The following is a 6,000-nucleotide window of genomic DNA, read 5'->3' as shown; positions in this document are numbered from 1 at the left end:
GACTGCCTTCCCCTTCCGGTTTACCCGCTTAAGGCCCCGAACCTTCCCCCCACGTCACATGACTCCACCCCCCATGACGTCACATCCGGAAGGTCGCTTACGCCCGCATTACAATTTGAATCGGTCCTGGGCCTCCCCCAGGGCGACTCAGCCTCAAATGAGTACCTGGTGCGGTGTGTAAACATCGCCACTGGGGAGACAAAGGCGGCCGGGCGTGATGCTGGCCACCCACCCCCTCGTGTGCCATGCCGGCCTTCATAGGTGCTCTCTAACAGCACTTGCCCCAACAGTCTGTTCAGGCAATGCGGGGGATCTTTGTCTTTGTGTCCAGCAAAACAACCCCCGACCTCCTCGTTTGTGCCAGACGGCAACGCTGTGGTGAGCAGTGCCGTCGGCGCAGGGCCAATGTTGATTGGCCACTCCCCTTATGGCGTTTGTAGCCACCACAGGGGCCAAATGGGGCTCTGGACGGGTGTGAGGGCTGGTAACCCCTCCACCTATAAATAAATCACCACGATACTACGGAAAAAGTATCAAACGAAGCTTGTGCCGGAGGCCCCGGGAGGACAGGCATCTATGATGTCTCCTGGCCAAACCCAATTTGGCGGAGCCAGGAGATTGAATCCTTACCTTCAGGGTTCCTCCAAAAACGGCAAAAAACTCACTTTGAGTGGCCATGTGGTATGTTGGAATGCTCACTGCGGAGGAGAGGCTGCCACTCCTCTGTCGGGAGCTGGACCGGTACCATCTGGATCTCTGTGGTATTCATGAAATTGCCCAACAACAGGGAATGGTTCTTCTTCTGAACAAAATAAAAAAAGGGCGAGTGGGAGCGTGGCGGTGAGGTGTGGTAAGCTGTAAGCCCCAGGCTACTCTGGGCTCACCTACCCATCAACCAGAGACAAGAAGTGGTGGTGGTGATTACTTATGCCCCCACCAAAGATGATCAGTGGAGGGATGCAGGCAAGGCCGATGAGTCAGATGTCTTTTATGACCTCCTGTCGCAGGTGCTAGCTAAAGTGGCCTCACGAGAAGGTCATCGTGTTGGGTGACGTTAATGCCTGAGTGGATCATGATGCTGGCACATGGGCTGGAGTGGTTTGAAGGCATGGGCCAAATCAGCTCAATAACAACAGTTGGAGGCTGCTATAATTGTGTGCAGCCCATGGGCTTGTAACTACCGCCGAGCAGCCCCCTCTTCACCCCCGCGCGAACCGTAGGACCCCCGGCGACGTGACTCAGCCCCCCGCCGTGGGTCCCAACGAGGAACGGCGGCTGCCAGGTCCCCGTCACCCGCGCCGTCAGCGGCTCATGGCCGCACACAGGCAGCGAAACCCCCATGTCCTTTGCTAACTCCAGCATCTTACCCAAGATGAGAGGATCGAGCATTTCAGGCTTGGCATCGGGATAAGCAGCCACCGCCAGCGCCAGCAAAGTGCCGTGGTAAGCAAGGAGAGACTCGTTGCTCCAACGCTTACGAGGCATGAATTTCTGCTGGGTATCCGAAAGCGGCTCGTAAACCTCAGCCATCTCGGCATACGCATCTTTCAAGGTCTTCTTCTTGTCCGGAGGAATCGAGCGGAAGACTGCCAGTGCCTGGTCATCGAGCACGGTAGGCAAGGCACCCAAGGCCTCCTCTTCCGTCCATCGCACCGAACGGAATGCCGACTCAAACCGCCATGTGAAAGCACTCCAGTCGCCGCAAACCGCGAGGAATTCCTTGATGTGAGGAAGACGGTGGCTGCGCCCCACTCCGGCGCCTTGGGCAGCAACAACTCCGCATGGTGGCCTGCCATGCGGCTCCACAGAAATGGCGGGCTCCGACCGCATCTCAACAGCTGCGCCCAAGATGGTGGTCTCCTGCCGCGTGGTGTCCACCACGTGCATAATGGCGGACAATCCTCCCGCGGCCACAATGACGGCGGTCGATTCCCAAGGGGGACCCTCCGAGATCCCCTGAAGAGGCTTCTGCTCGTCACCCCTCGGCGACACGTCCCGAGGCCGCTCCGTCACCGCAGACGATCTGACCAGTGTCACTAGCTGGAGAAGGACAATGCGGAGCGAGTCCAGCTGCTCTGCAACGCGCTGGCAGCTGTCGTCCGCACGCGGAGACGAGGGTGGCGATGACCACACCAACCGCGGTTCCAGTAACCAGGTCCACGGCACCCGGGGTCGGCAGGTCCTGGGTGACTGAGTCATCTTCTTCTTGAGATGTTTGGACATCTTTGCACTCTGTAGTCTTGTCTCGTCTCAAAAAGAACCACTTCTGACTCCAGTTGTAATAAACAACTTCCACGACGAGTTGAGACTTGCGTCCTTTCTTTATTAGTTATGACTGCTCGGCTCCGCACTTCCTTCCAAATAGTCTCTCTCTCTCTCCCTTCCACGCCACATGCATGCGCTCACTGCTCCTCCATCCCCGCGCGGCTTCCCTCGCTCTCTCTTCCCCTGCACACCGCTGGTTGATGGCGTGCCGGGAGTCGGAGAGCTTCGGTCCTCGAGGCTTCCACGGGGTCGGTGGCTTGATGAGATGGCGGAGATGCAGTCCGGACCCAGGCTTCCTTACAGAACCCCGAGTCCCTCTCTTGCCACTCCTTATATCCTTCTCGGCGGAGTGAAGCCCCACCTTTAACCATGCCCCCCTCAGAACCTTGTCGATGGTTCCCGCATATGTAGTGCCATAGGAGGGGCCACTGTGCCAGCCCAAGAGGGGAGGGGCTGCTGGGGGCTCTAGGATCCTAGACAGCTAAGCCCTCGGCGCCAGGCTCTGGGATCCCAGGAAACCCAGACAGCTAAGCCCCTTGGCGCAACCAATGGGGGGCTGTGTGTGCTCTGTGGGGTATCTGGGGACACACACAACCCCACCCCTCGATGGGCAAGAGGCATAAAAGGGCCGCTCCCTGGCCGATCGGGGCCAGTCGCAGCTCAAGACCCAAGACCAGCCAGCTTAGGACCCTGGACCCTCTCATCCCACTTGTCCTTGTAAGGGCCAGGACGCTGTGCGGGCCAGTGGTGGGACTCTGGGACTCCCGGCTCTACGTCCTTGTAAGGGCGAGTTCCGAGGAAGCCAGAGTCCAGACCTGCACCTTGGCTGGGTCGGGTCAGGTAGCCTCCCCTAGGGTAATTGTAGCCGGAGGACCCCAGAGCGTAGCTAGAGTAGGCTGTGTTCCTAGGCTGTGTACCTAGGCTGTAACAAAGTATCAGGACTGTTGGAGTGTTGTATTGTAATAAAGAAGTTACCTCAACAAGTGTCTCCGGAACCCATTACACATACACCCATGAGCTCCGCCCATGAACCTTGGCCCAGATCAAACCCATAGCCCTGATTGGCTATGACCGATGTGGCAATGCCTATGCAGCCTTCCGTCACCTGTTGGTGTGCTTTCTCATTACACATGCACGACAAAACTTTGCAGCCATAGCTGGCAGAACACTGAGTACAACCAACTCTTCAAACCTCTCGGTAACAGTAACAGCAATCATTTGTGTCAAGACCGAAAACAAGACAACTTACCTGACTTGGTACGTGTGCAAACGGACAGTCATGAAGTGCATCAAGCCTCCGATTGGTGCAGAGAGGCCTCAAAGAAGATTTGATAGGGCCAGAGAATAAAATGATAGGTAGAGAAATTCAAACGTAAAAGACGGGGAAACGAGGGTGGACTATCGGGGTAACGGTTGGCAACCGTTAGAGAAGGAGGAGGGGGATCAGCTGAGGGAAATGAAGTGAGCAAAGCTTCGAGAAAAGGGGGCTCGAGGGATATGAAAGGGGAGCGCACGAGTGGAAGGGACGTTTGGAGAGAAGACGAAGTTGAAGCATCAAGAGCCGAAGCCCGGACCTAGGAACAGTGGTGTCCACAGTAAAGGCTCTTAGTAAAGCAAAAACGTGTGTCGGCGTCATTACATTTGTATAACATCAGAGTTCACAAACTTACCTCAGTGCCCCCCATGTGTCGATAATCACAGAAAACGACAGTGACAAAACAGATGCAGAAAAACGCGACGACCGTTCAGAGCAACCCTCACGCACCCTCCCCTCTTGGGGCGATGAGACAACGCACTAGAAGTCTGGGGTGTATGCAGCAGCAGTCTCAGGGCTTGGTTTTAGCGCTTCCAAACGATGCTCTGAGCGACTCAACGCAGTGGCAGTTTCGAGTCCCGGCTCGCACCCAGGACAGCGCTTGCAGTGACTCGGTCCAACGGCTGTCCTGGCCACCGACCCGCCCACTCCCCGCAGCGCCGCAACACAGCGACTCCGCGCACCGGGCCAGCCCCACACAAACCGCGGCAGCGGCCACGACGACCCATCGCAACAACAACAATCCTGGCCACCGAGCCGCCCGTACGAATCCGGCATCCCACAAGCACCCGGCTCCCCTCCCGCGAGAGCACCACCGGCCCCGGGCGAACGCCGAACACAGCGCCCCCCACACACGCGGTAGCGCTCCCTTAAATACACGGAGTCCCGCCCCCACAGCCTCCGTCAAATTAACTTGCCCCCCCCAATGGGAAGCCCGCAATGCCACCCCACGAAAGTCCTTCAGCCAATCACACACAGCCCCGTCGACTGCCAGCCCTCGCTCACCCCCCACCCGCGCCAACCGGCCTGCCCTGATTGGCCAATTCGTGTGCCTGCCCCCAGTCTAGGTCCAGACTCCGTGGCGCCGTGGCTTCAGAGATGGCGGGGGGGTGGGGTAAGATGTCCCCCCACTCATAACCACTCAACCCCCCCACCCCCATTCCTCATGTGACCTCGACCACCCAGGCACACCGTTATAGTAATGCGTCAGTGCTGAATGTGTTAATTAATTATCGGCGAGATGTGTTAATATATGAATTATCGGCGAGTGATAATGTAGTGTTAACTTAACTTCTAAATAACTCGGTCTGCACTGGGAACCAACTCCGGGTGCTGATGACGATGCTGATGACGGTAATGCTACTGATGATGATGCTGATTGTGATGATGATGCAGCTGATAATGATGCAGCTGATAATGATGATAATGCTGCTGACGTTGATGATGATACGACTGATGATGATGCTGATTGTGATGACGATGCAGGTAATGATGATGCTGATGATGATGCTGAGGGTGATGATGCTGAGGGTGATGATGCTGAGGGTGATGATACTGCTGATAATGCTGCTGATGATGATGATATTGCTGATGATGATGTTCCTGATTATGATGCTGATGGTGATGCTGCTACTGATGATGCTAATTGTGAAACTGATGATGCTGCTGATGGTGATGATGTTGCTGACGACGATGCTGCTTGTGACGATATTTATTTAATGAATCAACGACTTCTCTACCGACAAACACCGCGTGAGCCTCCAGGAATCGCTCGGGAAAGTCCCTCGCTTTCCGCCAGCGGAGGGTGGGAGGGGTGGGGGGAGAGGGGTGGGGGAGGGGTGGGAGAGGAAGGAATGGAATGACGAGGGGTGGGGGAAGTAGGTAAGGGGGGAGGAAGGGATGGAAATGATGAGGGGTGGGGGGAAGGAGGTAAGGGGGGATGAGGGTGGGGGGAGGGGGTGAGGGGGGATGGGGGGGGTGGGGGAAAAGGGGTGAGGGGGGATGATGAGGGGGTGAGGGAGGATGGGGGTGAGGGGGTGAGGGGGGATGGGGGTGGGGGGAAGGGGTGAGTGGGGATGGGGGGTGGGGGAACGTGGTGAGGGGGGATGGGGGGTGGGGTCAAGGGGGTGAGGGGTGGTGGGGGGTAGTAGGTGAGGGGGGATGATGAGGGGGTAAGGGAGTGAAGGGGAAAGAGAGAGAGGGGCACCGGTTATGGGACCGAGAGCTCTACTTCACCTCACGTCCCCCTGTGTGGGGTCTGGGGAGCTGTGGCGCAGCGGTTAGCGCTTCGCTGCGCTCCGAACCCAGCGGGGCCCGAGTTCGATTCCCGCTCACGGCCACCGACAACCACTGGTGACGATCATCTGAACCGGTCCTCAGCCTTAAACGAGTACCTGGTGCGGTGTGCAGTAAACATCGCC

Source organism: Lampetra fluviatilis, chromosome 45 (assembly GCF_964198595.1).
Source record: "Lampetra fluviatilis chromosome 45, kcLamFluv1.1, whole genome shotgun sequence".
Classification (NCBI taxonomy): domain Eukaryota; kingdom Metazoa; phylum Chordata; class Hyperoartia; order Petromyzontiformes; family Petromyzontidae; genus Lampetra; species Lampetra fluviatilis.
This window is presented reverse-complemented; position numbering follows the sequence as displayed.